This window comes from Lynx rufus, unplaced genomic scaffold (assembly GCF_022079265.1).
Source record: "Lynx rufus isolate CCGP_SWC_20201006 ecotype Redwood Valley unplaced genomic scaffold, mLynRuf1.p SCAF_7, whole genome shotgun sequence".
Taxonomy (NCBI): domain Eukaryota; kingdom Metazoa; phylum Chordata; class Mammalia; order Carnivora; family Felidae; genus Lynx; species Lynx rufus.
In genome coordinates this window covers 138,396,547-138,413,667 of record NW_025814889.1, presented here as the reverse complement: position 1 = coordinate 138,413,667, position 17,121 = coordinate 138,396,547, and the positions used below count along the sequence as shown (strand labels likewise).

The 17,121-nt window shown below is 53.3% G+C and overlaps 1 protein-coding gene across 1 annotated transcript in view; it reads right to left on the bottom strand.

Moving 5' to 3' along the window:
- PPARA (peroxisome proliferator activated receptor alpha) overlaps positions 1 to 14,755 on the bottom strand; it is a 66,557-nt gene extending 51,802 nt beyond the window's left edge. The window contains exon 1 of the mRNA XM_047067261.1: positions 14,623 to 14,755. The gene's annotated coding sequence lies outside the window, so the exon portion shown is untranslated. The remainder of the gene's footprint in view (positions 1 to 14,622) is intronic.
- Between the last annotated feature and the right edge of the window lie 2,366 nt (positions 14,756 to 17,121).

The window sequence follows — 17,121 nt, the reverse complement described above, 5'->3', positions numbered from 1 at the left end:
CAGAATGTCATATGGTTGGAATCATACAGTGTGTAGCCTTTTGATTTGGCTTCTCTCAGGTGTATGATATTTCTGATAATAATGTCAGTGATACCATTTGCCAAAATGTTTTCCAATGTGGCTGCACCATTTTACATTCCTGCCATCAATGTATCAGAGTCCCTGCTGTTCCGTACCTTCCGCCATACTTGGTCAGGCTTTTTAATTTTAAATTCGGTTATTCTAGTTGGTGTGTAGTGATGTTTCTCTACTACTGACAGTGATATCTACTGCTGTCAATCCCCATTTTCCTAATGATAATGATGCTGAACCTCTTTTCATGTGCCTACCTGCCATCCACTGCCCTTTGTTGAAGAGCCTGTTCAAGTGGTTTGCCCATTTTTGCTCTAATTCTTAATTGGGTTCTTTGTCTTCTTATTGAATTATAAGAGTTCTTTATATATTCCAGCTGTAAGTCCTTTGTCAGATGTACATTTTGCAAATATTTTCTCCAACCCTGTGGCTTAACTTTTCGTTTTCTTGTGTCTTTTAGTGAGCAAAACTTTGTAATTTTGATGAAATACAATTTCTTACTTTTTTCATAGTTCATGCTTTTAGAATCATATATAAGAAATCTTTGCTAAACCCCAAATCACTAAGACTGCTTCAATATTTTCTTCTTGAAGTTGTGGTTTTCATCCTTACCAAATGGGTCTGTGACCCATTTCAAGTTCCTCCTCCTCCTCCTCTTTATTTTCTTAAATGTTTTATTTATTTTGCGAGAGAGAGAGAGAGAGAGAGAGAGAGCGCTCACACCACTGGGGGAGGGGCAGAGAGAGAGGGAGAGAGACAATCCCAAGCAAGTTCTGGGCTGTCAGCACAGAGCCCAACACGGGGCTCAGAAACACGAGCTGTGAGATCAGAATCACGAGCCGTGAGATCATGACCTGAGCTGAAATCAAGAGTCAGACGCGTAACCAAGTGAGCCGTCTAGGTGCCCCTACTCCTCCCTTTCTTTAATATGGTTTTTGATGAGATTCAAGATTTGTTCTTTTGCATACTGCTATCCAGTTATCCCAGGACTCTTTGTTGAAAAGATGATTTTTTTTCCCCATCGGAATGACTTGGCACTTTGTTGAAAGTCTATTGACCATACATGTGAGGATCTATTTCTGGACTTGCTGTTCTGTTCCATTCGTCTGTCTGCTTTCATATCAACACCACACTGTCTTGACTACTGTAGCTCTAGAACAATTCTTGGACTCAGGTAGTCTGAGTCTTCCAACTGTGATCTTTCTCAGTGTTGTTTTAGCTGCTCTCACTCCTGTACCTTTCCACATAATTTTAGAATCAACTTGTCCAATTCTACAAAAGGGCATGCTAAGATTCAATTCTGATCGCTTTGAATCTATAGATCATTTTTAAATTTTTTTTTCAACGTTTATTTATTTTTGGGACAGAGAGAGACAGAGCATGAACGGGGGAGGGGCAGAGAGAGAGGGAGACACAGAATCGGAAACAGGCTCCAGGCTCCGAGCCATCAGCCCAGAGCCCGACGCGGGGCTCGAACTCACGGACCGCGAGATCGTGACCTGGCTGAAGTCGGACGCTTAACCGACTGCGCCACCCAGGCGCCCCGAATCTATAGATCATTTTAAGAAGCACTGCCATCTAAACAATACTGAGTCTTCTGATTCAAGAGCATGGGATAACTTGCCATTTATTTTAATATTTCTCTCAGCAGTGCTGTGTAGATTTCACTGAGCACATCTCATGCATTTTATCCCTACGCAGTTCATAATTTTTTGATAGTTGATTGCTGTTTAAATGTTTTTTTTTAACGTTTATTTATTTATTTTGAGAGAGAGAGAAATCATGTGGGGAGGGGCAGAGAGAGATGGAGAGAGTCCCAAGCAGGCTCCATGCTGTCAGCGCAGAGCCTCATTTGGGTCTCGAACCCACAAACTGTGAGATCGTGACCTGAGCTGAAACCAAAAGTTGGATGCTCAACCGACTGAGCCATCCAGGTGCCCTGACTTTTTAAATGTTAAACTAACCTTTCATTCCTGGGAGGAGAAAAACAACTTTCAGTACACTGAAGGTGTCTTTTCATTGTCTTCTGGCTGAGAAAATTATGTTTTGGGTTGAGAAGTCTGAAAATGTGGTTGAGAAATTATCTCTGACTTGTTGCTCCTCTGAAAGTGATGTCTTTTCAAATTGTTTTAACCTCTAGCTTCTTTTAAGATGATCTCTTTGTCTTTATTTCTCAGCCGTCTTACCATAGTGTGTCTAGATACAGATTTTTCTTTTTTAATTCTGGCTGTAGTTCCATAGGATTCTTGAATTTGTGACTTGATGTCTTTCATCGGCGTTAGAGAAACTTCAGCCACTATATCCGTAAACATTGCTTCTGTTCCATTCTCCCTTTCTTGTCCTCCTAGGATTCCAATTATACGTATAATGTAATTCTCCATACTTATATTCTGTCCTTTTGTCTCTTTGTGCTTCATTGTAGATATTATTTTCTGACCTAGTGTTAATTCAACAATTCTCCCAGCAGTTGTGTCTACTCTGCTGGGAGTACACCATTTAAGTTTTTGCATTTTTTCCTTTTGTAATTTCTACCTGGGTATTTTTCCAATGTCCTTTCTGAATACATAATGTCTAGTGCTCTACCAAAACCCCCAACCTTGTCGTTTATCTTCTTGAATAGAGTAAGCAGGTGCTTTTAAAGTTTATATCTTATAAGCCTAATATTTAGAGTCTTGTGGGTCTGTTTCCATCATCTCTCATTTCTGCGTTTCATGAGTCTTCTCTCCACGTATGCTTGGTCAGTTTTGTTGTGTGTCATTCTCTACAAACAGTCTCGATTTGTACGGTCCTGCCTGACCATGAAAAGGATCATGCAGGCAGAAACTGGGCAAAATGATTTTACTAATCAGTGGTGAAAATTACCATGACCTTCAAAAGGTTTTGGCAAAACATTAAAAATTCCCTTATTATCAGTTGTAAATGAACCAGGGAACAAAAAATATAGTAACACTAATATGGATTTAGTACACTGTAATCTAAAACATTAGAAACACTGAAATTCAAGTGTTTTATTTCCTTGTAAAAAAGCTTTGCAAGTATGTGAGCCATGCTTGGCTTCCTCTCGTATAAGTCACGACTTGGAGTGAGCATCTTTCCTGTGCTTTCTTTCGTAAATTGTCAAACTCCTAAGTTTGGACTGGCTTCCATCACTTACTTATGCTTTGCACGTTCAATATCCTGAAATATCTGGGACACATCCTCTAAGGTAAAGTTTGCTACGATCACCTCTTCTGGGACATGTCCCTCTTTCTGTCCCAATCACGTTCCTCGTTTATGCAGACAGGTCCCTTGTACCAGGTGCCTCTGGATTTCCATCTAGCGTCTCTAAATGGCAGCATCCCCACCGCCAGCTGTTTTTTGGTAACTCCGTTTAGGTCCGACTCAGATTTTATTCCCCGTGTTACCACCTTTCATTTACTTGCTGCACCTTTTTCTTTGTTGCTTCGTTCCTCTTACAGGCTTATCTGGTGCTAGAAAAGGTCAGGTGGGTTTGTCGCTGGGAGAGGAGGAGGTGGTCTATGGCAGGTACTGAATGATAGACGCACAGGGCCAATCACAGACCGACTTTGAAAGGAGAGCGGGGATTGGTCACAGATCTGTTATCTGTGTAGTGATTGGAAGACTGGCGAGGGGGCCGTGGGCTTCCCGCAGCTGCTTAATTCAGGTACCGGGTCATGGAAACCTGAACTGTGTTTTAGGGAGCCTGGTGGTATTTAACTGGTCATTGGAATTTGTGCATAATGGAACTGACGAGCGAGGAATACCTATGCTTGAGAATTTATTCCTGGAAATAGAGGCCCAGGGTGATGCTTTCTTCCTGCAAGTGTCTGCCAGGGTCCTGGCAATCTGGGACCACCTTCATCCCCCTCAAGGAATGCGATTAGTTACAACCGGGCTCAGTTCGTGAGCAAGCTGATTGATCTCCAGGTCGCTGTATTCCTAGAGGACAGCTTTTTGGGTCCCGACCCAAAGTTTGGGATGTTTCCCAGGGTCTCCCCTTCTCGTAGGTTTTATACCCCCAATTTTTACTCTTAGCCGTGCTCTTTAGCCTCTTAATTGCTTCATCCATAAACTGGGGACAAAACGACCCCAAATGTCAAGCGTCCAACTTCTCCAGACCTCAGCCTGGCAACTGTTCACTACCTGGTGAGCTCTCCAACGCCTTGGCACATGTTTAAAGATTTCGTCCACCTTTTCCGGTTGGCTTCCAAACTCCTACGCCATTATCAAGACTGGAGCCCCTATCTTAACATTTTTAAACCACTTAATAGTTGTGACTCTCGCTCCAGAGTTTTAAATGGGCGTTTTTCCCTTTCGTTTTTACTTCTGGAGCTCCAAAGTACTTCTGTGCCCTAAAATAAACTCCATAGCCTGGTATATGGGGAAACAACTACACTTCCTTCAAGATTCCCTCACATTCGTTTAGGCAGTGTTACTGAAATCACACCTTTCTAGTAAAATGCCAGCAAAATTTTAGAACAGAAAAACGGTCATCTTTTCAACAAGCATTAAGTAGACAGGGAGGCTGTGTCCGTTCAACGTTTTTAGCTGCCTTCTGTGCTCGGTCATGTTCTAGGCACTGAGGGTACAGGAGCACAGAACACAGACAAGATATCCCTGCCCAGTTGCCGTTCTTGGGGCGGGGGGGGGGGGGTGGAGAAACCAACAAACAGGGATGGATGTCCTGTGTCCTATGTTGGATGGAGACAAGACAGGAGGGAGGGGCCGCAGTTACAAATACGGGGTCAGAGAAGACCTCCCACGTGGGGAATGAGCACAACTCGGGTGTCCTCCCTTGCTGTAAACAGGGACACAGGGCTGGGAGAGTCCCACGCGGCCGCGACCTCCCAATACTCTAGAGGCGTCCATTGCTCACGCCCTCCGCAGGGCACCACGAGGTTCTCCCGGGCATCAGCCAGGTGGAGGGAAGGAAGGAAACCACCGTGCCCGGCCACTCACCATGCTGTTACACACGTCCCCCTAAAACTCTCCCCGCTTGTGTCTGTGTGACCCGCCCTACCCCAAGGGCCTAACGCACCGACAACCCCGGTCCCGGCTTTTCCTCTCTGCTGTTCCAGAGACGTCTTTAGTGGACAGGGCTGGACGCTAAAGAGGTCACTCGTATTCGAGTATGAACAGGAGAGGCCGTGAATTCCACGAAGGCAGGATTATGACGTGGGGCCAAATAACGGCCCCCAAAGAGGTCCATGGATACGCGGAGCCCCAGTCTCGGAGCCCACGGAGATGTGGCCTTGCGTGGAGAAGGGGGCTCTGCAGGTGTGACCGAGGGTTCTGCAGGGGGTGATGTGTGTCCCGCCCGCCACCCTCCAAAAGACAGACCCACGCCCCACCTCACCTCCGGGACTTCAGAATGTGACCTTATCGGAAACAAGGTCTTTGCAGATGTAGTTACGATGAGGTCACACTGCAGTGGGGTGGGCCCTTAATCCAATAGGACTGGTGTCACGGGGGAATTTGGACACACACACACACATACACACACACCCCGAGACCACCGTGTGGTGACAGAGGCAGAGACTGGAGGGATGGGTCTACAAGCCAAACCACACCAAGCCTGACGCCATCACCAGGGGAGAAGGGGAGGAAAGTTCTGCCCCGAGCCTCATGGGGGGAGCAGCCCCGCTGGCATCTGGACAGCCGACGTCCTGCCCCCAGAACTGCAGAGAATAAACTGTCGTCTCAAGCCACCCAGACTGTGGTGCTTTGTTACAGCTGCTCGAGGAGACGGACGCAGACAGGCACAGACCCCTGGCTGGGGAGATGGGCCCGGATCATTCGGGGAGGACCACTCGAGTCTCCTGAGCCCTTACAAGCAGAGAACTCTCTCTGGCTGCGACGAGGCAGAAAGGGACGCCGGAGAGATTCCGGATGTGAGGACAACTCAACCCATGTTGCCGATTTTGACGGTAAAGGGGCCACGAGAGAAGGGATGTGTGAAGCCTCTAGAGGCCGAGAACCACCTCTGGCTGGCGACCAGCAAGGAAACAGGGACCACAGATGACATTCAAAACTCACACAATCATAGGGGCGCCTGGGTGGCTCAGTCAGTTAAGCGTCCGACTTCGGCTCCGGTCATGATCTCGCAGTTGGTGAGTTCGAGCCCCGCATCGGGCTCTGTGCCAACAGCTGGGAGCCTGGAGCCTGCTTCAGATTCTGTGTCTCCCCCACCCTGTCTCTCTCTGCCCCTCCCCAGCTTGCTCTCTGTCTCTCTCTCAAAAAATAAATATAAAAAACAATTAAAAAAAAAAAACACCTGACTTCAAACGCATCTCGGTTGTCTGATCTGGGGGGAGCCTAACAGAAAGAGGGCAGTCTGGTATTGGAAGCCAGCCCAACACATCATCACACCCACGGAGGAAGGCGGCCGGGATGATCTCCCAGGCACCTCGGGGAGTCAGTCTGCTCCCACCTGACGTGACAGGGCTCATGACAGCCCCCGGCGGGACACCACCACCTCCCTCCCCACCGCCGCAGCCACGAAGCAAGACGCCTGCCTGCCCTCGGAGGCCTTGACATCACTCATCGTATGTTATCCTGGGAAAGGGGCTTGTACTCGTCCAGGGAATAATTTGCCCGGTTGGTTCACTGCTATCAGACCCAACGGTGTCAAGCAAACAGCACACAATCCAGCTCCTGTCCTGTCAAGGTGGCCTTTCAGGAGGCAATTACCATGCTCACAGGATTAAGATAGACTCACTGCACAGAGGGCTTATCTGCTTTTACTGCTGGAAGTTCGGCGGCAAACAGAAGGCAGACCCTGCACCTGAACGTACAGTGTTTCCTGCATATAGGTCATTAGATGCACGATTAGAGTTAATATTCACCTCAGATCTAAATTCTGCAGAACGAAGTGGGTCAAAAGGATCTCACTTGAGCACTTAATGCCTTTAAGATAATAACCAGAACGAAAATGGGTTCTGAAATCTCTTGGATCATTGTTGTTCACGATTAATCGCCGCTTTCTCGACTTGCTTCCTTTAATGAAAGGACGTTCCGAATTAAAAAAATGTTTGTTTTAATGTTTATTTATTTATTTTGAGACAGCGAGCAAGCAAGGGAGAGAGGGAGAGGGAGAGGGAGAGGGAGAGGGAGAGGGAGAGGGAGAGGGAGAGGGAGGGAGAGAGAGGGAGAGAGAGAGAGAGGGAGGGAGAGGGAGGGGGGAGGGAGGGAGGGAGGGAGAGAGAGAGAGAGAGAGAGAGAGAGAGAGAGAGAGAGAGAGAATCTGAAGCAGGCTCCGAGCTATCAGCATAGAGCCCCATATGGGTCTCAAACTCATGAACCAGGAGATCATGACCTGAGCCAAAATCAAGTCTGACATTGAACTGACTAAGCCACCCAGGTGCCCCGGGAATTCTGAACTTTAAAGACAAATATTTATCGAGTCGTCCATCCAGACCACTGTTAAAACTCTGGCATTATCTGCTTTGGGCCCTGCCTCCCCTCTTAGCCTGGGAGCCCCACTCGTCCAGAAATGCAGTGCTTTCTAAGGGTGACTGTGCGTGTTGTCTTTCGACTGCTTCCTCAGCGCCTAGAACACGGCCTGGCACAAGGTGGGCACTCAGTAAATATTTGCTGAATAAATGCTCAGGCTTAAAAATAAATGACTGAAGTACTCAGTGAACAGCTGCTGTGGTGAAGGCGGAATCAGACCAGAGAGGTTCCCAGTGCCGTAGGGTCTGAATACCCGAGGGACAAAATTCTCGTATCTGGTCTGGGGGAAGATCTCGGAAGGCTTCCTGAAGGTGGTGGTACCTGCTTGGGCCATGGGCGAATCTCAGCGGGAGGGCGGCCCTACGGGGGCTCGCAGCTCACTCGGGGGGCCCCGCCCGAGCCGGCAGCACAGTCCTGGGCGATGCTGGGCTGACGGAGAGCGAGGCAGCTACGGCTCCGGGCTTTGGGGTCCGCGTCTGGCGGGGACAGCAGCGGTCATCAGGCCGCCACGACGGCGAACCCGTAACGCGTGCGTGCTTTGGAGGAAAAGCACCGGGCGTCGGAAGTGCTCACATCAGAGGGATACAAGCCGGGCAGGCAATTCAGAGAGGCTTCCCTGAGGAAGCAACTTCAGGCTCGGATCTCCAGGCAGCGGTCACGGGGGCGAGGGGGGATGGTGAGGGTCCGGGGTAACGGAGCAGCCCAGGCAACAGGAGGAACCTCGGTGCGTGAGAGGGTCTGGGGGTACGGGAGCAATGTCGGCCCCTGCGAGTGAGGCCCGGGCCTTCCCGTGCACCACGGGAGCAGGCGAGTAGGGCTGGGTGAGTCACCGTGAAGGCTGACAGTCAACATAAGCAAAGAAACGCCTACGGACGTCTTACTATGTGCCAGCCGCAAGCACCCACGGAAAGCACTGGGAGTCGCCCCATTTGTCACTGGGGAAACTGAGGGGCAGGCCAGATGGGCCCGTGCGAGGCAGACAGCCACAGGGCAGGACCCTGCCCTCGTCCCGTCTCCACTGGCCCACCGGGAGGCCGTGTGCTGGCCCAGGAGCAAGGGCTGGACAGTCTGGGTGGGAGGTCCCGGGAGGGTCAGGGTGACGGCCGTCGGGAGGCCGGTGGACGTCGGACCTGAGGTCAAGTGCACGGGCCTCCAGGGAGGAGGCGAGGCCGGGCGCCCCAGGCAACAGCGGAGACTGACTGCTGGAGCCCGGAGAGGGGCGCCGGGGGCTCTGCGGAGGGCACGAGCCCAGGACCAGAAAGCAAGCGTCTGCTTCCCGGGTCCCTGGGCCACGCAGCTCTGTGGGAGCAAACGTGATGACGGAAGCTGTCTTGGAACAACAGGCGGATGACGTGCCGACACCTCGGCCGGAATTTCACTTCTCATCCCTTAAAAGCAACTCCTTTGCTGAGTTCTAAGTTTCGGTTCCTGCTCTTGTCCCTCTGAGACTTTGTTCTCAGAGACGGTGCCCGTTTTGATACCGTATCTGGCCACGGATCTTTCCGGAATACTTTCTAGAGCATGCCTTCCGCAAACCTGGAAAGCCCACCTCTGAATGCACTGTGGCTGAGCGCTTCCCCTGCCTTTGCTGTCTCAGTGGGCGAATCGGCCACGGATGTGTCTGCTTTCCTGGCTAGCTTCTTCCTTCTAGATTCTTGTGCCTTTACTGTCCTGTGCCCCTGTGAGAACGAAAGACTACCAGCTGTCCTTGAATGTGTCCTTGAATGTGGTTAAAAATTCACCTTCGTGTTGGGGCGCCTGGGTGGCTCGGTCGTTGAGCGTCCGACTTCGGCTCAGGCCATGATCTCATGGTTGTGAGTTCGAGCCCCGTGTCGGGCTCTGTGCTGACAGCTCGGATCCTGGAGCCTGCTTCGGATTCTAGGTCTCCCTCTCTCTCTGCCCCTCCCCCGCTCATGTTCTGTCTGTCTCTCTCTCTCTCTCTCTCTCTGTCAAAAATAAACATTAAAAAATTAAAAATTTTTTTTTAAATTTAATTTTTTCAAAAAAAAATTGAAAAAAAATTCACCTTCATGTAGATTTCTGACCCAGATGTGAAAAGCTAACTTGGCTGGATTCGTCTAAGCTAGAGAACGGAGCAGAAGAAGGCCCATCATTTTGGGGCTCTGGGGTGAAAACAAAGGACCACCTTTTCCCCTCTGCTCGTATGGACATCCTGCTGAACGCCCTCTCCCCCCTGGACGCACACACCGAGGCGGGGACCTTGCCAGCATTGGATCTTCCTCTTCGGGGTGGTTTCTACCGGCGGCTCCAGCTGTGTGAGCTTCCCGGCTCTCCCGGGACCCCTATCCCTTCACTTGACCCTCCTCCCGCATCTAGAACCTTCTTTCTCGGCGCTGGAGCAGCGCTCCAACGTCTGCGCCCGTGTCCTTTTCTCGTGGCCTGGCACGCGAGTTTTTTTAACCCTGTTTACACTGGTCTTTTCGCCCAAGGAACGCTACCTTCAGATGCTGCTACACACTCAATGCCTTTCTCCTCACACCTCTTATTTTCCAAAGCCTTCTTCCCAGGGCACGGCTCCCCACGAGGCGCGTGCGGTCAGCATCCTCCCACGGCCGAACCTGTTTCTCAGCTACTCGTCCGGTCCCTCCCAGGACTCCTCCCTGAGGAGAACGGATTAGGTTTACTTTCCTGGTCTCAGAAGTACCACAAGATGGAATGTCTTCCCGGGGCGCCTGGATGGCTCAGTCGGTCGAGTGCCTGACTCTTCTTGATTTCGGCTCAGATCACGATCCCAGGGTCGTGGGATCGAACCCCACGTCAGGCTTGGTGCTGAGCGTGGAGCCTGCTTGAGATTCTCTCTCTCTCTGTCTCTCTCTCTCTCTCAAATAAATAAATAAACTTAAAATGGAAAGTAAGTGGACAGTGAGTGAATAGGACTCTGACCCAGGTGCCAAGCTGTCCTGAAAAATGAGCCAAAGGAGACCGTCGAATTTATCAAATTTCCTCACCCTCCAAGACAGGGGGAGTGTGCTCCTCGTGGAGGTATCCTAACGGATGTCAACTTGTCCAATGATGAAAGCTGCCTGAGATGCTCCTAAAAATTCTCCTGGCAAAGAATACCCCATTTAACATACAGGTAATAGAAGAAAACTTGCTCTCAGATCATCAAAATTTGGTGGCATGTGGATTCTTCAATCCTGTGTCTTACGAGCCGCGTTGCTTAATTGTTGAGCATGTGTTTAAGTAGTCAGTTATGGCCGACAACTGACGGCTTAGAATATTTCAGACAGGGACGTATCCACGGGTCAACTTCTAAATGACTGGGTCCGTTTTACTGGAGCTTGGCAATTTGTCACCTCAGTGTGGTTATCACATCACCACAGGCTTATTCAGTTACAAGTGGCTGCAAGAAAACGCGGGGCCTCCCCCACACGTAAAAATGAAAAACAAACAACAAAAAAAAGGGAACTACGGTGTCCCATTCACTTAAGTGTATTATAGGTTCAAATCGTTCACATGAGGCTTCGTCGTCTTTGAGGCAATGAGTCATCCCGCATTTGCTTTCCTAACTTGGACGATTCAAAGTGATTCTTTCCTAAAGGTTGACTTGTGGTCTCTAAGCGAAAGGCGTGAGGCATGCAGATCAGATGCGAAACTGTCCCTCCTCTTTACTTACGAATCCCTGAAAACAGAGCAAACTAGAAGCAGGCAGGTGAGCACAGCGTCCCGGAACACACGGGCATGTAGCCAGGGTTTTCTCCGATTCCTCCTGTGCCTTTCTTCCCCCCGCAGGGACTCCTGCCCTCTTAGAGATGAGCACTCCCCACCCCACACGGGTGTAAACATACCCCTTGCCTAATAAGTCAGTTGCTTGGCATCTGAATCCATGACCTTGCAGAAAGAAATCGCATTCTATTTAATTAGACTCTCGGGCCGTCTCATAAAAGGTCTATCAAATACCTAACATACCCCAGACCTAGCGATGAGCGCGGGCAGAATCATTTCAACCGGAACTACCACTTCATAATAGGGATGCAGAGGACACGGCACGTGGCGGTCCAGCACGGGTGCGGCGACACCCGTCTCGTCGGGAGAGAGAGGGTGGTCCGGCCATCCCAGTTTGGGGGGTGGGGGGAAAGCTGCAAAACGCCAAGGGGGGGCGGGAGGCAGGCCTGCTGTCTGCAGCACCGAGGGGGGTGCCCAACGAAGTCGTGCCCACGTCCGGGAGGATTTCACCCTCCAAGGATGAGGAACAGACCTTTGCACGTCCCACGTACAGTGGAGTAAGGGCCAATGCAAAACGCATCAGCACCGAAAACGTGAGGGCGCGGCCACATTCGGAGAAAGCACAAAACTGCTTGTGACAGTTGTTCTCACTGATGTGGGACTCGTTTACCTACTGAGAAATTCCTCCTAAGACCCCTCTGGGGCTCTGCACACTTGCCGATACTTCACAAAGAATCTTCACGTAAGCCACCACCTGTGAGCGTCCCAACCCTTCCGACAGGTGGAGCGGGAAAGAATTCCATTTTTCTGATGTGGCAAGAACCGTCCAGACAGGTGGACGAAGACCCCGGGCCTGGCAGGCAGCAGCCGAGGAGCGAGAATCCAAATTGATGACCTAACGTGATTAATGAGCTAAGGCATTTCCACCGTGCCCAGCAGCAACCCGATGCCAACCAAAATGCTCAAAGACTTTTTCGGAAACTACACGACAAGCTCAGAACAAACGCCGCTCCACCACAAAAATAATTGTAACGGGGCTGACCTAGTAGGGAGTAAATTCTTCACTTTTCGGAGTGTATACGCTCTTCCAGACGTCTCAACATCACCCCTACAAGATGTTACATAAGTAAATACTCCAGAGGCAAAGAACAAACACACCTCCCCGTAACAACAACAATCAGACCACGTCATGTCTGATTATCCGTAGGACCAGCTGGAAAACTCGCACGCCCGTGCTCTTTTCCAGAAGGTCACGGCATGTCAGCATTAGAAATGCATGGAAGGGGCTCCTGGTTGAGCGTACAACTCTTGATTTCGGCTCAGGTCACGATCTCACGGTTATGAGATCGAGCCCCGCATGGGGCTCCACACTGTGCGTGGAGCCTGCTTCAGATTCTCTCTCTCTCTCTCTCTCTCTCTCTCTCTCTCTCCCTCCCTCCCTCTGCCCCTCTCCACCCCTCCCAATAAATAAATAAATAATATAAAAAAGAAATCCTTGGGAAAAGAAACAGGTTCTTTCAAACACGGTCCACTGGGACATCCTTTTTGGTTTCTTACCTTAAAACTATGTCAATACCAAGTTGGAAATTAAAGTTCATCGCCTGGGTTTCCCTAGCCACGTGACATGGCCTTGGAGGTGAACCGACCTGCTCCATGTCAATGACCAGGTTTAAGTAACAGACGCAGCAAATGTCCACGCCACACACAGAAACTATGCCTTTCTTTGAAATGTTTGTGGGACACTCGAAAGAGGGATGCGGTATCAAGCCACCAAAAACAGAAATAAAACTGAGAGGTCCTCAAATTGAAAAAACATTGCTTTCATTTAAAATTAAAAAAAAAATTAGAAAAAAGAAAAGGCAGAAACTACACAGGCCACACCCTCTCCCTGCACTGCAGCAAAATTAGTTGAAATGTTCAACAAAATCACCAGGCACTTGGAAGGTGAGGCACCTTTAAGAACATTCAGGTGCAGAGACTGTGGGAGAGGAAAAAGAGAAAAGAGGATTTGGTGTGTTTATAATGTGTTTGCACTAAGCAAAGAACCATTTAGTTAATTAATTTTTTACAATGCTTATTTATTTATTTATTTATTTTGAGAGAGAGAGAGCGTGTGCATGAGCCGGGGACAAGAGGAGAGAATTCCAAGCAGGCTTTGTGCTGTCAGCACAGAGCCCCATGGGGGGCTTGATCCCATGAACCGTGAGATCATGACCTGAGCCGAAATCAGGAGTCAGACCTTTAGCCGACAGAGCCACACAGGCACCCCAACATTTTTTTTTTTTTAAGGACTACTGAAAGAATATTTGTCATAGGTACACATTTGCTCATTGCATGCAGGAAAGAGATCACCGGTTGACCAGCAACCAAACAGTAAGATGTTTTGGCAAAAATGGTTTCTCTCTCCAGACTCCCCAGAATCATCTTTTAGGATGAGGAGGACAATCTCCAACTTTCTTTTTTGTATTTTGGCATAAAAATCAGCTTCACGAGCAGATCTATGGTTGTTCTGCTCAATACTGAACGCTCATTAGCCCATAGCAGCTACTCAGTAAATATCTGTGGAATGAATAATATATACATATTACACACCGCAATATATAGACACACACACATTAAGGGCTGGCTAAACAGTGGCTGTACCTAAGCACAATGGAATAGTATACGGACATTCAAAATGATGAAGCAGAAACATTTATTTCACACGGCAAGATCTCTCCTCGCCCAATAGTCAATGAATGAAACGGAAGCCGGTGACAAAATGGTTTCTATCGAAGAAACACGCCTTTCCTCTCCTCTCAGTCTCTCTCGCTCACGCACAACCTTTAAAAATCTGCTTACGAGCCTGACAGACATGAGCCGGTAGAAACTATTTCACGATTATGGGACGTCTCTCAGTATATGTCTAAGATCTGAGAAAAGAGAAAGACATTTTCTCAACTGTGGGTGAACCTGCTTTTGCTTCAGAGTTGCACAGGAAGAATCGTGTCTGCTCCCGGCTGTGCCTGTCCTGCGTGATGACGGTTCCAGGCCGGAGCAAGCTACCTGCCTGATATTCAAAGCAGCCTGAACACGGCAAGGAGCCAGCACGTTTGGGGTTCAGTACTCGTCAGCACCTGTCACCGCACAGTCTGTCAAGGAATAACATTTCTTAACAGTTCCACCGTCCGGTTTCGTATCACATGGAACCGAGCTGCTATAAAGGAATGAAACTCCCAGTGAAACAAACCCAAGAACCGGCAACTGAGCACGGCCCACATTGATCTTACTTTCAAAGCGCGGAAAACATACCCCCAACTTTGCACCACTGAGTAATAATTAACCCCCGGATGGCCAGCGTGTAGGGCAACCAGAAGTAAACACTTAAACATGTCGGTCTGGAAACACGAGCCAATCAAACCTTCTATTTACCTGTGATGACAGCGTCTTAGTGCCGAGCCTGGGTCGCCGGGAGCGGTTCCTTCAGGGAGGCAGAGCCTTTCAAGGCAGCCTCGGCAGTAAGAAGGTAAAGGAGGAAATGATGACGATGTGTCCTCTGGATTCTCCCCAACTCTCCACCACCTTGGAAGAGGAAAGTCACCGTGACCCTACTCGGGCAGCAGTGGAAAACCCTGTGCCCCCCGCCCCGCGCGCCCTTTCCCAGGCGGCCCCGGGAGAGGAGGGGGGCTCCCCGGTTTGGGGAGGGGAGCGGGGGGAGCCGGGGCTGGGGTGGGCGTGCAGCCCCGAAGGGCCCGGGGCGCCCCGCCAAATCCGAGACGTTACACCACCGTGGACTTTTCTCAGACAGACGTTTGACACTGACATTGGGGCACGCCGTGCCTCCTTTCAACTTAAGAAGGCGAGGAAAGCACGGGCACGCAGTCGGCCGTCCCGGGTCGGCGTGGGGACAGAGCCCGGCTTCCGGCCCGCACCCCCCGCACGCCCTCCCCCCGGGGCCGCGCGGCCCGGACGCGGGGAGACCCGGGCGCGGAAGCGGCGCGCCGGCCCCGCAGGGCCGGGCTCGGGAGAAACGTGGCGCGGCGCCGCTGCCCTGGGCTCGTCCCGACCGGCCGGGGCGCCGCCTGCGCCGGGGCGCAAAGTGCGGCAGCGACTCCAAGCCGCTCCGCGGGCGAGTTTCTCCCGTCCGCCCGCAGCCGCCGGGCGCGCCGCCTCGGGGGTCCCGGTGTCCCGGCCTGCGGCTACCCAGCCCCGGGGACCCCGGGGGCCTCGGGTGACGCCCCCAGTCGGTGACGCCCCGACTCGACAGCGCCGAGGGAAGGGCGCGCCCGCGGCCCCCGCCCGGGGGGCCTTCCCTCCCGCGGGACGACCTGTGGACACGGCGTCTCCGGGGCCCCGGGCGCTCGGAGCGAGGCCGGGCAGGGGGCGGCCCCCCCCCCCGGGCCCCGGGGATCCCCAGCGGCGGACCCAGCGCGCTCGGCCCGCGCCCCCGGGTCCCGCGCATGCGCCGCCCGGCCCGGCCCCTCCCCTGGCCGCCGCCGCTCCGGGTCCCGAGAAGGGGAGGCCCGGTCCGCGGACCCCCCGCGCGCGCGCGCGTGCCCGCCCGCCCCCGAGCACCTGGGGCCGGTCCGCCGCCTGCGGGTCCCGCCGGGCGAGCGCGCCGAGGGAGGCGGCGCCGGGCAGGGCGCTAGCTGCCGCCGCCTCCGCCCCCGCCGCCCGCTGCCCCCGCCGTGGGGCCGCCGCGTCCCCTGCCCATGCCCGGCGCCGCCTCCCCGGGCCCGTGCCAGCCGCGCCCCCCGCGGCACGCGCCGCCCCTCGGCCCCCCGCCCCGGCCCGGCTGCGCGGGCGGCTCGCGCGGGTGGCCCCCGGAAGCCCCGCCCCGCCCCGGGCCCCCGGCCTTGCCCCGGGCGGGACACACCCCCCTGGCGGCGGCGCCCGATTGGCTGCCCGCCGGGTCGGAGGCGGGGCCGCGGCCCCGGAGACTCCCACCTCGTGCCCGGCGGCGGCCGCCCCGGTGGGGAAACTGAGGCCGGGGTCACCGGGCGGGCGGGTGCCGCGCCACGGGGGGGGGGGGGGACAGCGCGTGCGCCTGGGGGTAGGCGCGCGTCCGGGCCCGCGCGCTGGGTGGGGCTGCAGTCGCGGCGGGGGCCGGCGCGAGGCCGCGGGACCCTGGAGGTTCCCGCCCGGCGCCCGGGCCACGCTGGCGAGGCCCCTCCTCCTCCCTCGGGAGCCCTGGCCTCCGCCGAGCCGGTCTAGGCCCGGGCCGAGGCGCGAGCGCCCTGGAGTCTCGGGGTGCCCGGGGTGGGAGGGGGGCGGGGGGGGGAGAAGGACCGGTCCCGAGGACCCCAGGATTCAACAGAAGGAGAAAGAGAACACGAGCTGGGAGGACGCGTCAACAGGTGGCGGAGGTGCCCCGGCGGGCGGGGGACAGAGAAGGGTGAAGGGCAGCGGGGACAGCGTGGAGAAGCGCTGTCAACTCCGACCACCCGCCCCGCACCCACACCCGCACCCGGACCGAGGGAGAGCCGTGCCCCCTCCCGCCGTGCGTCGGGGGTGAGGGGCTGACTTTGTGCCCAGCCGAGGCGCTGGGCCTCTGCCAGCGCAGGGGGAGGTCGCGGCCCGGCAGCCAATGACGAGGAGCAGGGGAGAGCGCTGCAAAGCTGCTCTGTTTGCGCGGCGACGCACGGAATGCACAAAGCCCCCGGTGCCAGCGCATCAGGACACCCCTCCCTTGGGAACGAAATGTGTGCTATGCCAGCTTCCCTCCCTGCCCTCCCGCTGCTCCTGCCACTGTTCTATTTGTAGCGGCGAGCGCCCAGGAGGACCTGCGCAGGGCAGGATACCCAGCTCCCAACAAATCCCCGCATTACGGCGGAGACTCTGGAGCCCAGGCCGTACCTGGCCCTTTCACCGACGTCTCTTCAACTCACCCGTGTTGATGGGCCCCTAGGTGTGGTGAACTTTGCCCCGCCC